The sequence below is a fragment of the Triticum urartu genome, chromosome 1A (genome assembly GCF_056163025.1).
Source record: "Triticum urartu cultivar PI428250 chromosome 1A, HENAU_Tu73, whole genome shotgun sequence".
NCBI lineage: Eukaryota > Viridiplantae > Streptophyta > Magnoliopsida > Poales > Poaceae > Triticum > Triticum urartu.
This window is the reverse complement of record NC_141873.1, coordinates 212,074,274-212,089,393: the sequence shown is the minus strand read 5'-3', so window position 1 is coordinate 212,089,393 and position 15,120 is coordinate 212,074,274. Positions and strand designations below refer to the sequence as shown.

Below are 15,120 nucleotides of genomic sequence, written 5' to 3'. Positions count from 1 at the left end.
GTGTGCGGCGCCCCCTCCATAGTGTACTCCTCAGGTCATATTGCCGTAGTGCTTAGGCGAAGCCCTGCACGGATCACTTCACCATCACCGTCTCCATGCCGTCGTGCTAACGAAACTCTCCCTCGACACTTTGCTAGATCAAGAATTTGAGGGACGTCATCGAGCTGAACATGTGCAGAACTCGGACATGCCATACGTTTGGTGCTTGATTGGTCAGAACGAGAAGAAGTTCGACTACATCAACCGCATTGTCAAACGCTTCCTCTTTCGGTCTACGAGAGTACGTGGACACACTCTCCCCTTCTCGTTGTTATGAATCTCCTAGATAGATCTTGCGTGAGCGTAGGAAATTTTTGAAATTGCATGCTACGTTTCCCAATGATGGCATCCGAGCCATAGCTATGTGTAGATGATATGCACGAGTAGAACACAAAGAGTTGTGGGCGGTGATCATTATACTGCTCACCACCAATGTCTTATTTTGATTCGGAAGTATTGTTGGATGAAGCGGCCCGGACCAACCTTACATGACCATGTTCATGAGACCGGTTCCATCGATAGACATGCAACTAGTTTTGCATCAAGGTGGTTGGCGGGTGCCTATTTCTCCAACTTTAGTTGAATCGAATTTGACTGCGGCCGGTCGTTGTTGAAGGTTAAAACAACAAACTTGATAAATCACCGTTGTTGTTTTGATGCGTAGGTAAGAATGGCTCTTACTAGAAGCCCGTAGCAGCCACGTAAAACTTGCAACAACAAAGTAGAGGATGTCTAACTTGTTTTTGCAAGGCATGTTGTGATGTGATATGGTCAAGACATGATGTGATATACGTTATTGTATGAGATGATCATGTTTTATAGAAGTTATCGGCAACTGGCAGGAGCCTTATGGTTGTCGCTTTATTGTATGAAATGCAAACGCCGTGCAATTGCTTTACTTTATCACTATGCGTTAGCGATAGTTGTAGACACAATAGTTGGCGAGACGACAACGATGCTACAATGGAGATCAAGGTGTCAAGCCGGTGACAATGGAAATCATGACGGTGCTTTGGAGATGGAGATCAAAGGCACAAGATATGATGGCCATATCATGTCACATATTTTGATTGCATGTGATGTTTATCTTTTATGCATCTTATTTTGCTTAGCACGGCGGTAGCTGTCGGATGTGGGGTTCCGGCAAACCCTTAAGGTTCGAACACTGGGGTGCGCGCGAAGTCTTTCCCTCCTACCAATCGACGCCCTAGCTCACTAAGATCTCGTGGACGAACTCGATGAACTCGCAACACAGAAAGCCACAAGGTTTATACTGGTTCGGGCCACCGTTGTGGTGTAATACCCTACTCCAGTGTCGTGGTGGTGGATTTCCTCTAGGGCTGATGATGAGCAGTACAAGGGAAGAACAGCCTCCTGAGGTTGAGGTGTTCTTGAGCTGGGTGAGCTTGTGTGTGTGAGGATGGTCTGAATGATCCATCCCTTCTTTCTCTCTCTCTCTCTCTCTCTCCGTGTTTTGTCTCGTCGTGTTCTCCTCCTCCCTTCTATGGTGGCTAGCTCTACTTATATAAGCCATGGTCCTCTTCCCAAATATCAAGCGGGAAGGGAGCCAACAATGGTGGGCTAATTTGAAGGGGGACAGCTAGTACAAGCTATCCTGAGAAAGGTGGTCTTCGCCTGCCAAAAGCTCTGGTGGTGACGCCGCCTTGGGCTCCACGATGACATCCATCTTGCCGTCCTCCTGGTCTTGGTCTCATTGCACCAATATAGCAACCTTTGCCTGATGCCTCGGTAGTCTTCGTCTGTGCTTGCCTCCTTAGCACCAAAGAGGAAACAAGGACGCTGCGTGCGCTGGCGCCTGCCTGGCGCCCGCCTGGTGTCGTGCTTCATGGCTCACGTCACGAGGGCCTCGTGAGGTTTGCCCTGCCTTGATATCTCCGCTCCTCGCGAGCCTGCCTAGCCAGGCCACTCTAGAGGAGGTCTTGCATCGTCCGACTCGCGAGGCTCGGACCCTCGCGAGTGTCTTGGACGCTTTGCTGGTGAAGATGGGTCGTACGGCCTGCTGGCTCAGCCACGCCCGTTCCCTGAACGCCGACAGTAGCCCCCGGGCCCAAGGTGCGCTCGGGCTTGGCTTTGCGGCGAAGCCAAAGGCCAAGTACGGAGCGCCGCGGGCCCCCAAAGCCTGCGGCCTCGGTTGACGCGTGGCGGTTGATTGGACATGGGCGTCTCCGCTTCCCCATGCTGCCCTTGAATCCGCCTAGCTATGAGGCCCCGCCTCTTACACAGTTATTCTTCTTCCGCCACGCTCGACTCTTCCAATCTCCCTGCTGCCTCGACGCCCCGCGCCACCTTCTCAGTCCGACCTATGCTCCGCCCGCTTCTCCTCCATGGCGCCAAAACAAGCCAAAAGGGGGAAGATACCACTGTCCTTGCCAACTGCGCCTCCATCCTTCGAGCCGGCGCTCGGCTGGCCTCGGGTGCTCAATGACGAGGCCATGGAAAAGGTGCGCCCCATGCTCGCCTTCAGCTTCAACGAGTGGGGAGAGACGCCGGCCTGGCCCGCGTCTCGCAGCACCATGGCTCGGGTTGTTACCGAGGTTCCGATCTTCATTGATGCCCTCTGGGCTGGCCTGCTTCCTCCCTTCTCTGCCTTCTTCAACGCGGTGCTCAAGCACTATCAGATCCACATGCTCCATCTTGATCCATAGGCTGTGACCCTTCTCGCAGTCTTCGCCTTCGTGTGCGAGGCCATGGTGGGCATCGCCCCCTCCATGGCACTCCTCTGCCACTTCTTCTCACTGCATCTCACTGGTCCCCAGCAGAACTCTGGGTGCGCGGGTTTCCAGGCCGTGGCTGTGACAGCAGGCATGGGGATCAACTTCGAGCTCCCTCATCCACGAGCGAGTTTCGTACGCGTTGGGTGTTTGTTGACGCTGGCGTGCTCAACCGTCTTCTCCAAGCTCTGGTGGTGCCTGCTATTCCAAACTCCGGCTGGGGTCATCAAAAGCTCACGAGCCCCTGCCTTGCCCCCGTCTAGGCCAGGCTGAGGCGGCTGAAGGACCTTGCGTGACTGTGCCCATGGTGGTGAGGGAGTTCATCAGCGTCGAGTTCCACCTCTCCAGCGCCACTCTCGCCCGATCTGGGACTTGCTCAGCAGCCAGGACGACATGAGGTTTCAGGAGGAGGGGCTTCCTCTCGCTGCGCGACAGACTATGCTCAAGGTCCTGTCAGGTGTCCCTCTGCCAGATGAGATACCCAGGAACAACTGCATGTCATACCGCTGCGAGAACAAAGCCACATGTGCTGCGAACATGCCTTCCTTTGATGAGTGGGGGCTACGCCCAGTCGGCTTGGTGGGGCCTTGCGAGAACCCCGTCATCGTGGTCCCCTTCTTCGCCGCTGGTGCCGAGCTCGCCCCAGGTGACGATGCAGGGGAGCAAGCTGCGACGGGCTGGCTGCTCGTGTGCTGAGGAGTACATGTCGTGTGGTGATCTGGGGGCGTCGTCCTCGGGAGCCTGCGACCCCCCTCCTGAGGCATCGGTTGCCGAGGAGATGCGGCATGTGGCTCCCGAGGCCGAGGCTCCTGGAGCCTTGGGAGGTCACAATGGGAAGGAGCTGGGCTGTTCGGCTCAGTCGGGCTCCCATGAGTCCATCGCTCTTGAGTCTTCTCCGGCTTCGCCGGGCACCGGCCGTCACATCCAGCGCTTCGGTCGCCTTTGTGTGGACTTCGAGGAGCTCCGCAAGAGGTAGGGATCTCCGAGCAGCAGTGGTATCTTCGGGCCGTTGAAGCGGTGAAAGTACATCGCTGTCGATGAGTAAGTACCTTATCTTGGTGATCTTCTATGTTCCGCCTTCCTTTGCTGACGACTGTCCCCTCAGGACCCCTTCTGCTAAGGCCGTGAAATCTCCAGAGAAGCAGCTCCCTCTCGTCCCGTCGCACCCGCCAAGCTCCAGCGCTACAGGCTTGGGCGCTGCCCACGGCGTGGGGTCAGCCATGGGAGTTGGTCCATCATCAAGGCGCCCCAAGCTCGCGCCTTCGCCTTCCTTTCTTCGCGACCATGCTCGGGCGTGCCAAGGGCTCCTCCCCTAGTAACGGTCGGTGGCTGGCTGCTCTTGATCCCGGGGTCTTCTTCAAGCAGCGGGCCTTGTTTTGTTCAGGCCCCTTGCGAGGGTCGGCTGGTGCCTGGGACCGCGCCAGCCCCCAGCCCCCAACCGGGAGGTGGCATGCCACTTGATGCTCCACCCGCAGCCCCCGAGGTGGAGGACGAGGTGGGGCGAGCGTTCGAGCTCGAGCGCGGGCGCAGCGTAGTCCGCCACGAGCTCTTCCAGGAGGCGATGGGCGCGATGAGCCGCCTCGGTGAAGAGCTTGCTGGTGTCGACTCGCGTCTTGAGGCTGAAGGCCTTCGGTTGGTGGAGGAGCGGCGCAAGCTGCGAGTGGACGCACTAGCACTACACCTTGGTCGCTATCAGTGCGACCTCGAGAATGCGAAGGCCGAGGCGTCCCTCAAGATTGCCAATGAGGCCTCCTCGTGAGCTTTGGAAGAAGCTCGCGAGGCCGATTGCCGCCGCGAAGCTGTGGAGGAGCGCGCGTGGGAGCTTCAGGCATGGAGCGTGTCCCTTGAGCAGCAGGTGGAGGTGCGCAGGGCCGCTCTTGCATCGCTGAGGGGGACGCCTGTGGAGGAAGAAGAGGTCCGGCAACGCGAGGAGACGCTGGCCCTGGAAGCCGTGGAGCGCAGCCTCGAGCTCGAGCGACTTGAGATAAGGAAGCGTCAAGTCGCACAAGCGGAAGATGCCGCCGGGGCCCGTGAAGCCGGAGTCGAGGAGGAGACCAGTCGCCGGGTGGCCCAGGTCCGCGTGGATCTGGAGGGCAGGTATGACATGAAGCTGAAGCTCGCCGGACAGGAGGGTGTAGGCAGGGCTGCCGCCCTCAGGCCCAGGTTGGACGAGGCCGAGAGGCGTGCGGAGGCCACAGCCGCCGCCCTGGTTACGGTGCAGGCGGACTTGGCCTCCGCCCGTGCCGAGCTGCTTTTCCTCTAGAGACGAGTTGACGATGACGAGGCCGTCGCACGACAAAACAGGGAGGAAGTGCTTCAACGTCGAACACTGGAGCGCGAGCATGCTGCTATGCTTTAAGACCTTCGGAACTGGGCCAACACCGCCCTGGGTTTCATCTGCGACGAGAACGCCCTGGCCCCTCACTCAAACGACTAAGCCAGCCACCTGATCTTCTTCACCGAGGTGGTGACACGGCTAGAGCCTCAATCCGCCAGAGCTTGGTAGCTTCTGGAGGAGAGGAGTCGTGGTCTTCTTCAGCACGCCTTCTCCCATGTCTTCAGCCACCTCCTGAATGCCGACCCCAACTTCGACTTCGACACCGCCATTGCCCCCATACCCACGGCCATCGGGGGCGACCTGGCGCGTTGGGTAGAGGACCATGTCGACGTGTTGGTCAGGGCTTCACCTCGGAGGATGACGTGGTGGTGGTCGTCGCAGATGAGGGTGACGTGGTCAACGACGGTGATGGGGGCGTCGCCGATGGCTGCGGCGTTACCAATGAAGATGATGACGATGCGACTGACGCGTCCGCGGGTGATGTAGCGAGTGATATCTCCGGCTGATCCCATGTTCGCTTGTTGTTTCATCCTACGCGCAAAAACTCGGGCGTGGCCCTTGGAAGACTTTGTAAGAGTATTTTGCGAGGGGGAGCCCCTCGTGTAAGCAAATTGCAGTCTTTACTTTTCTATGTGATGTGGGTATGTGTCCTCGTGAGCTCATGAAGCTTGGGGTGAGCTTCCCGACGTGGTTTACCTTAGTCAGTGCCAACGCAGGGCTGGGTCATGAAGCGATGAGTTCCTGAGAAACATGTGGAGATTATCGCCCTGTTTGAGGGGGTCCCGTAAGAGGTGAGCACCAGGTGCAGTGCTAGCGCGTGCTTGGTGAGTGTGCGCTTTGCACAGTCCGGCTCGCGAGGAGCTTTGCGAGGCAAAGGTGATGGACAAGAGTCCCAAACCAAATGAGATCCGTAAGGCAAGAAACGGCTCGAACGAGAAAAGGCACCCCCCGCGCGCATCGATAAAACTCAGCTTCAACTTAAGTCTAGATCCAGAAAGCAATGCCACAGAAAGAGAGTCCCAAGGCAAAAGGCCGCGTCCGACACCTAGTCTAGTCTTCGGGTCTTCAAGTCTTCTCACTAGCGCGGAGCTAAGTGCTGCCACTAGGCGTGGGAGGGAGCCCCAGGGCCTGAGGCCGGCGCTCCTGAAACTCCGAGGCGTGTACAGCCCCAACTCATTATTACATGAGAGTGTCACGGGCGGCGAGCGTCACAGGCATCGGGCCTTCTTCACAGGTACTAGCCTTGCTTCATATCGCCAGAAGAGGGCCCCACCTTGCGCCACCCTCGACCTCCTTTGGGCCGACCGGTCACCAGGACGACACAAAAGAGGGAAAGGGGACGCCAGCGGTTCCCGCGGTGACCACGGGTCCTCTGCCGGGGGAAGGGTTGACGAAGCCACCCCGGCAGAGGGCCTACCTCCGGGTGTCCCCTAGTTTCGCGTGCCTTGGGGAGGAGCCTTGCTCCTGGCTCCCTCTCGGTGGCCCCCACCGTGTCCCCCTTGTTGGAGCGGGTGCTGCCGGGTCGGGGTCGTCGATCGACGCTGCAACCTGATTCATCTGCAGCCCATGGTTACCATAAGCCTGTTCCTGAGAGTTTAGCGGTACCCTGTAGTTGCCGTTGTCAGTGCGGTCATTGCGGTTCTCAGTTGGTTCTTGGAAGGCGCCGACTCCTAGCGTCCCCTCTCCCCAATCTTCTCCAATGAACGTGTCAGGGTCGTCCTCTGGTGCGTACCCTTCGTCCATCATGCGGGGCACGTAGGCTTCCGGGGCCGTCACGCCGAACACCTCGCCATGGTGCCCCAGGCTCCATGTTGCTCGGCCCATGGTGGAGTCCTGGGATTGACAGTACGGCATCCGGCTGGGATCGTGGGGGGCGACGCTTGCGCCTGCGCCCGCCACGGGCGGCATGGGGGAGTCAGAGCCCCCTGCACCGCTGGCCGTGCCGATGTTGATGAAGCCCCCGGGCGCGGTTGATGACGCGCGGATGTGTGAGGCTTGCCGCACAGCCCTGTAGTGGCCTGGGGAGGAAGTTGATAGCAGAAGGGCGGTGCTCCCATCGCCGCTGCATCTAGCAGTTTGGCAACACGCTCCAGCAGTATGTCCCGACCTCTTTCCATCAGTCTGCACTGCAGCAGCTCCGTTGCGACGGTGAGCGCTGCCCGCATGTTTGCTTGCTCCCGCCGTGAGTGCGGTGCCGTTGCTGCGGCATGGCTCGCCGCTCTTGCGGCGGCCCGTACCTGCCGTGGGGTGAGGGTGGACGACGCCTGGCCGTGCTGACTGCGCCCGGCAGAGTTTGGCGGCGCCCGTGCTGCCTGGAGTGCGTGGTCGAGACCTTCGTGGGCACGCGGCGCTGCCTGGGCTGGCCAGGATGCCCAGCGGTCGGAGCCGGCCCTTGAGTCGCCGGACATCGTGGTAGAGGAACATCAACGAGCTGGCCGGTGGAGGAGGAGCTCCGGCGCACTCCTACCTGGCGCGCCAAATGTCGGATGTGGGGTTCTGGCAAACCCTTAAGGTTCGAACACTGGGGTGCGCGTGAAGTCTTTCCCTCCTACCAATATATGCCCTAGGTCACTAAGATCTCGCGGACGAACTCGACCAACTCGCAAAACAAAAAGACACAAGGTTTATACTGGTTCGGGCTACCGTTGTGGTGTAATACCCTACTCCAGTGTCATGGTGGTGGATTGCCTCTAGGGCTGATGATGAACAGTACAAGGGAAGAATAGCCTCCTGAGGTTGAGGTATTCTTGAGCTCGGTGAGCTTGTGTGTGTGAGGATGGTCTGAATGATCCGTCCCTTCTGTCTCGTCGTGTTCTCCTCCTCCCTTCTATGGTTGCTAGCTCTACTTATATAAGCCCTGTTCCTCTTCACAAATATCAAGCGGGACGCGAGCCAACAATGGCAGGCTAATTAGAAGGGGGACAGCTAGTACTAGCTATCCTCACACAGGTGGTCTTCGCCTGCCAAAAGCTCTGGTGATGACGCCGTCTTGGGCTCCACAATGACCTCCATCTTGCCGTCCTCCTGGTCTTGGTCTTGTTCCACCAATATAGCAACCTTTTCCTGATGCCTCGGTACTCTTTGCATGCGCTTGCGTCCTTAGCACCAAAGAGGAAACAAGGACGTTGCGCGCGCTGGCATCTGCCTGGCACCCGCCTGGTGTTGTGCGTCATGGCTCACGTCACCAGGGCCTCGTGAGGTTTTCCCTGCCTTGATATCTCCGCTCCTCGCGAGCCTACCTAGCCAGGACACTCCAGAGGAGGTCTTGCGTCATCCGCCTCGCGAGCCTCGGACCCTCGCGAGGGTCTTGGATGCTTTGCTGGTGAAGATGGGACGTACGTCCTGCTGGCTCAGCCATGCCGTGGGCCACAGGCAGGCAAGTCTGGCGACCCCTGTTCCCAGAACACCGACAGTAGCATTATAAGATGGTCCCTATCTAAAATTTCAAGGTATAAGTATTCTCCCTGAGTATGCACTATTGCGACAGTTCATCGTGCCGAGACACCACATGATCGGGTCTGACAAGCTCTACATTCACATACAACAGGTGCAAGACAGTTTTGCACATGTGGAATATATACTCGAGTTAAATTTGTGTCACACCTGATCCTCCTGTTCAGTCCTCTGAAACGGATACAAGATGACAGAGATGCACAGGAGTAGTGGGCCAAGTGTTGGGCTGAATTGGGCCATCAGCCTTGTAATCATTAGGCCCACTCGGGCATGTAATGTGTGTACTTAAACTCCTTTAGCCACCAGAGATGGGCATGACTTGATTAGAAAGTTGATCGATCCAATCCTCACCCCCTTCGTCTCTCTCTCACCTCACCTGCTTCCTCTCCCCACCTACCTACTCGATCCCCTTTCTCTCTGGTTCATCACAATCTGGTATTCAGAGCCAACAAAATTTTTTCCCCACAAATTGCCGCTGCTATTGATCTCACACCCTCTCGATCGATCGGTAAATTTCCACCGGGTCAGGTGTGAGCCGTTCCGGTGAGCTCACCCCCATCCAAAACCTCGGCCCAGACCCTCCGTGTGCTCGACGCCATATCAGAGACCACGAATAAACTACAGGGTTTGCTCGTGTTGGTCATTCGCTGGCTCGATGCGGACCAGAAGACGGCCGACGAGCGGCACCAGGCGTAGCTCTCCTACAACAGCCAGGTCTCGGAGGAACTCAAGCTGCTATACAAGCAGATAGATCTCACCCAGACAGATGTGGACGAAGCCCGCAAGTCCATGCCCACGCCCGATCCAGTCGTATCCGCAAGCACGGGCGCCATATCTCCGTCGTGGGCCGAGGATTCCTCTACGCGGGCACCACCGCCGCCATCGCCACCGCCGAACCACTCCACACCACCGCCCTTGTACACAAATGGCGTGGTGCAGCTGCCGTTCGGGCGGCTGGTCAATCGCGGCCCCCTGCTCTTGCTCGCTAAGGCCCCGTCACCAACAGAGCGTGCCAACGACCACTACACGAAGCCACCAAAGCATGATTTCCCTAGGTTTGACGGAACGACACCGCGCATCTGGCTCGAGTGTTGTGTGTCCTACTTCGAGCTCTACCGAGTACCACTTCACAGTTGGGTGACCACCGACGCGCTATACATGGATGGATTGGCCGCGATGTGGCTGCAGGCGTACAGGCATAAGCATCCGGGCGTTTTGTGGGCAACGTTGCGAGCAGCAGTGGAAGTGGAATTTGGGCCTGAAGAATTTGAAGTTCAGATGCACAATATGGTTCAGTTACGGAAGACAGGAACCGTGCAGGAGTACCGTCAGGAATTTGAAACTGCCATGTACCATTTGCTCTCGTTGGATCCCACCTTGAGCCCAATATTTTTCATCTCTCAGTTTCTATTGGGCCTCAAGGATGAGCTGCGGCTAGGTGTTCGCCTTCAAGCACCAACAAGCATCACACGTGCACCCATGTTCGCTCGCATCCAGGAGGAGGATCTCGAGAAACAACGCACGCCATGCGCTTTGAGTACACCAGTTGGTCGGCCACCACCAACGACAGCGGCCGCACCGGCACCAGCTTGCACAGCTGCTCCCCTGCGTGCGGGCGCAGATGAGTATGCCCGTGAGCGGCAGCTTCACGATTTCCAGCGAGCCAACGGTGTTTGTTTTTGTTGCAGTGACAAATATTCGAGAGAACATCAATGCAAAAGAACAGGGAAAATTCTGATGATTGAAGTGGGCGACTATGGAGAAATCTTATCTGATGATACAGTTCACGCTCTGCAACTGCTGGACACCCCAGCGGCTCAGGAACCTGAATGCTGCTCCATGTCTCAGCACGCGGTCTCCCGGGAGGAAGCGCCATCAACCATCCGTTTGAGGGCTCAAGTGGGAGACCAGGTGATGCTACTATTGGTGGATTCGGGCAGCACCCACAGCTTTGTTAGTGAAGCTTTTGTTGCTCACCTATGAGTTCAACCTGAAGCTCTTCCGTTAGTTTCAGTGCGAGTAGCAAATGGACAGCACCTTCACTGCGACAAAATTGTCCAGTCCCTGCCCTGGCAAGTACCTGAACACACATTTCACATAGATTTGCGCGTACTGCAGCTCAGCGTGTATGATGGGGTCTTGGGGATGGATTGGCTGTCTCAACATAGCCCAATGAACTGCCATTGGCAATTGAAGACTATCTCGGTTCAAACTAAAGGGAAAACAGTGCACCTGCAAGGAGTTCGAGCAAACGAGTTTCCCCCCATCTCGCCAATGATATCTGGACTGCTGCCTTGGTCACGGTCGAGTGAGTGGATAAGGAGCCCAACACCGCAGTGCCAACCAGAATTCAGAATGTACTGAAGGAGTTCGACGACATCTTTGCTGAACCCACTGCCCTACCACCGCGGCGGTAATACGATCATGGTATTCACCTGGAGCCCAGCGCTCCTCCAATCAACACCAGGCCCTACCAGTACTATCCCGCCCAGAAGGACAAAATTGAGAAACAACTCCAGGACATGCTACAATCCGGTGTGATTGTGCGCAGTATGAGCCCCTATGCAGCCCCTGTGCTGCTCGTCAAGAAGAAGGATGGGAGCTGGCGTTTCTGCATCGATTTTCACCGCCTCAACAAGATAACAGTGAAGAGCAAGTTTCCCCTGCCCGTGGTTGATGAACTGTTGGACGAACTGGCCTGGGCCACCTACTTATCCAAGATCGACCTTCGCGCGGGCTATCACCAAATACGTATGCTGGAGGAAGATGAAGAAAAAACAACTTTCAAGACCCACAATGGCCATTTCCACTTCAGACTCCTGCCTTTTGGACTCTGCAATGCCCCAGCCACCTTTCAGTGCCTCATGAATGCCATCTTCGCCAAGTATACTCGCAAGTTCGTCATCATCTTTTTGGACAACATACTTGTGTTCAGTACAGATATGGAGGAGCACGAAGAACACCTTCCTCTGGTTCTTGCTACGCTGCGGGAGCATCAACTATACGCCAAAGCTTCCAAGTGCTCGTTTGCTCAGCCCAACATTGATTATCTGGGGCACGTGATTTCACGCGATGGGGTTGCCACAAATGCTAGCAAAACAAGTGCAATGCTGGCATGGTCAGTTCCTACTACAACCACCGAGCTTCGTAGATTTTTGGGGATCACAGGATACTATAGGAAGTTCGTCAACAACTATGGAATTCATGCCAAACCACTCCCTCAGTTACTCACCAAGAAGGGGTTTCACTGGACCGATAGTGCGCAAGAGGCGTTTGACAAGCTCAAGCTCTCCATGACCCAGACACCAGTGCTTGCACTGCCGGATTTCAACCTCCCATTCGCCATTGAAATGGATGCCTGTGACACTGGCGTCGGGGCAGTCCTGGTTCAGAACGGCCATCCCCTCGCATACATGAGCAAAGCATTGGGCATCAAGAACCAGAAACTGTCAACTTATGATAAGGAGTTTTTGGCGGTTATGATGGTCGTTGACAAGTGGCGTCAATATCTACAGCGTGGCTCATTCGAAATCCTCACGGACCACAAAAGTCTGTGTGCGTTGCGCGAGCAACAACTAGAAACTGAACTTCAACGTAAGGCCATGGAAAAATTAGTTGGTCTGCAGTTCACTTTCAGATACAAGCGAGGCATGGACAACAGCGCAGCGGACACGCTCTCGCAAGTTGGACACCATCTCGTACTCGACGCGCGCTCAATTTGCCAACTGCAGTGGCTTCAGGATGTGGCAAATTCATATGAAACAGACGCAGCAGCCCAGGACCTGCTGGCGCAGCTCGCGATTAGGAGCCCTGACAATCAGGGTCGCACGCTGTGTCAGGGCGTCATTCGTCAGGGGGAATGCCTCTGGAGCAGAGCAAACACCGCGCTACAGACCAAGATCATCTCTGCTCTGCATGATAGTGCAGTGGGGGTCATTCCGGCGTCACGGCCACTTATCAGCGGGTACGGAAGTTGTTCGCATGGGAAGGACTCAAGAAGGGTGTCGAAGATTTTCTTCATCAGTGCCTGACATGCCAGCAATCCAAGCACGAACATCGGCACCCTGCGGGTAAACTTTAACCGCTGCCCATTCCTACTGAACCATGGCATGATCTGACCATGGACTTCGTGGAAGGACTCCCCGAATCAGAGGGGTATGACACGATCATGGTGGTCATCGATAGCCTAACCAAATTTTCTCATTTTGTGCCTCTGCGCCACCCGTTCACTGCTGCAAAGGTTGTGCGAGCCTTTTGGGAGTCTATGCGTCCCGCACTCCATCGTCTCGGATCGCGACAAGATTTTTACCAGCGCCATGTGGCGGGAACTTCTCGCCGCCGCCGGCACCAAGCTCCTCTACACTACGGCGTACCACCCCCAAACCGACAGCCAGAGCAAACGGGTCAACCGGTGCCTCGAGATGTACCTCAGGTGCGCCATCCACGACCGGCCCAAGCAATGGCGCAAATGGCTCGCTGCCGCGTAGTTCTGGTACAATTCATCCCATCACTCGTCGTTGAATTGTTCACCCTTCAAGGCTCTCTATGGCAGAGAAGCCAATCTAGGAGAGCTTCCCACCTTCTCCGACAAACTCTCGCCCGACGCCAACATCGGCGGCCCACACCGAGCTGCTTCACGCCCAGCTCACCGGAGCTCAAGACCGCTTCAAGAGGCAAGCCGACAAGCACTCCTCGGAGCGCGCATTCACCATCGGCGATCAAGTACTCCTCAAGCTCTAGCCGTACGTTCAAGTCTGCGTCGCCAGCCGCCCCTACCGCAAGCTGGTGTACAAGTACTTCACCCCTTCACCGTCATCGAGCGCATCAGCTTCCTCGCCTATCGCCTGGAGCTACCACCGGACAGCCGCATCCATCCTGTCTTCCACGTGTCATAGCTGAAGCCGTTCACCCCCAACCACTCGCTAGTCTTCCCCGATCTGCCCAAGATTCCCGACCTCACTGCTCTTCCGCTTAGTCCCATTGGCATCCTAGAGTAACGGGTGGTGAAGAAAGGGGTGATTTCCATGGTGCAGCTCCGAGTCCAGTGGTCCACTCTACCCACCGACGCCACCACCTGGGAGGATCAAGACATTTGGCGCCGCCATTTTCCTGATGGCACTATCTGGGACGACGGCGCCACTCAAGAAGGGGCGAATGTCACACCTGATCCTCCTGTTCAGTCCAATGAAATGGATACAGGGTCACAAAGATGCACAGGAGTGCTCGGCCAAGTGTTGTGCTGAATTGGGCCATCGGCCTTGTAATCACCAGGCCCACTCGGGCATATAATGTGTGTACTTAAACTCCTATAGCCACCGGAGAGGGGCATGCCTTGATTAGAAAGTTGATCGATCCAATCCTCACCCCCTTCGTCTCTCTCTCACCTCACCTGCTTCCTCTCCCACTTATAATGTGTGTACATACATGGCCTAAGAACACTGGAGACCGAAAGGTCGAACATGAAACATATAGTAGATATGATCAACATAGAGATGTTCAACATTGAAAACCACTCCATCTCACGTGATGATCAGACATGGTTTAGTTGATATGGATCACGTGATCATTTTGATGACTCGAGGGATGTCTATCTAAGTGGGAGTTCTTAAGTAATATGATTAACTGAACTTAATTTATCATGAACTTAGTCCTGATAGTTTTTGCACATCTATGTTGTAGATCAATGGCCCGTGCTACCGTTCCATTGAATTTTAATGTGTTCCTAGAGAAAGCTAATTTGAAAGATGATGGTAGCAACTACACAGACTGGGTCTGTAACTTGAGGATTATCCTCATTGCTGCACAGAAGAATTATGTCCTTGATGCATCGCTAGGTGACAAGCCCCCTCCCGCTAATGTAGACGCTTTGAACGCCTAGCAGATGTGGTGTGATGACTACTCTATAGTTCAGTGTGCCATGCTCTATGGGTTATAATCGAGACTTAAAAGACGTTTTGAACGTCATAGACCATATGAGATGCTCCAAGAGTTGAAGTTAATATTTCAAGCAAATGCCCGAGTTGAAAGATATGAAGTCTCCAACAAGTTCTATAGTTGCAAGATGGAGGAGAACAGTTCTGTTAGAGAACACATACTCAGAATGTCTGGGTATCATAACCACTTGACTCAACTGGGAGTTAATGTTCTGAATGATAGTGTTATTGACAGAGTTGTTCAATCACTGCCACGAAGCTACAAAGGCTTTGTGATGAACTATAATATGCAAGGGATGGATAAGAAAATTTCCGACCTCTTCACTCTGCTCAAAGCTGTGGAGGTAGAAATCAAGAAAGAACATCAAGTGTTGATGGTTAACAAGACCACTAGTTTCAAGAAAAAGGGCAAGGGAAAGAAGGGGAGCTTCAAGAAGAATGGCAAGCAAGTTGTCACTCCCGGGAAGAAGCCCAAGTCTGGACCCAAGCCTGATACTGAGTGCTTCTACTGCAAAGGGACTGGTCACTGGAAGCAGAACTGCCCCAAGTATTTGGCGGATAAGAAGGATGGCAAAGTAAACAAAGGTATATTTGATATACATGTTATTGATGTGTACCTTACTAA

At 55.3% G+C, this 15,120-nt stretch overlaps 1 pseudogene; it reads left to right on the top strand.

Annotated features, from left to right (window-relative positions):
• The first annotated feature begins 7,015 nt into the window (after positions 1-7,015).
• On the top strand, positions 7,016-13,049 carry LOC125532781 (uncharacterized; annotated as a pseudogene).
• The last annotated feature ends 2,071 nt before the right edge of the window (positions 13,050-15,120 follow it).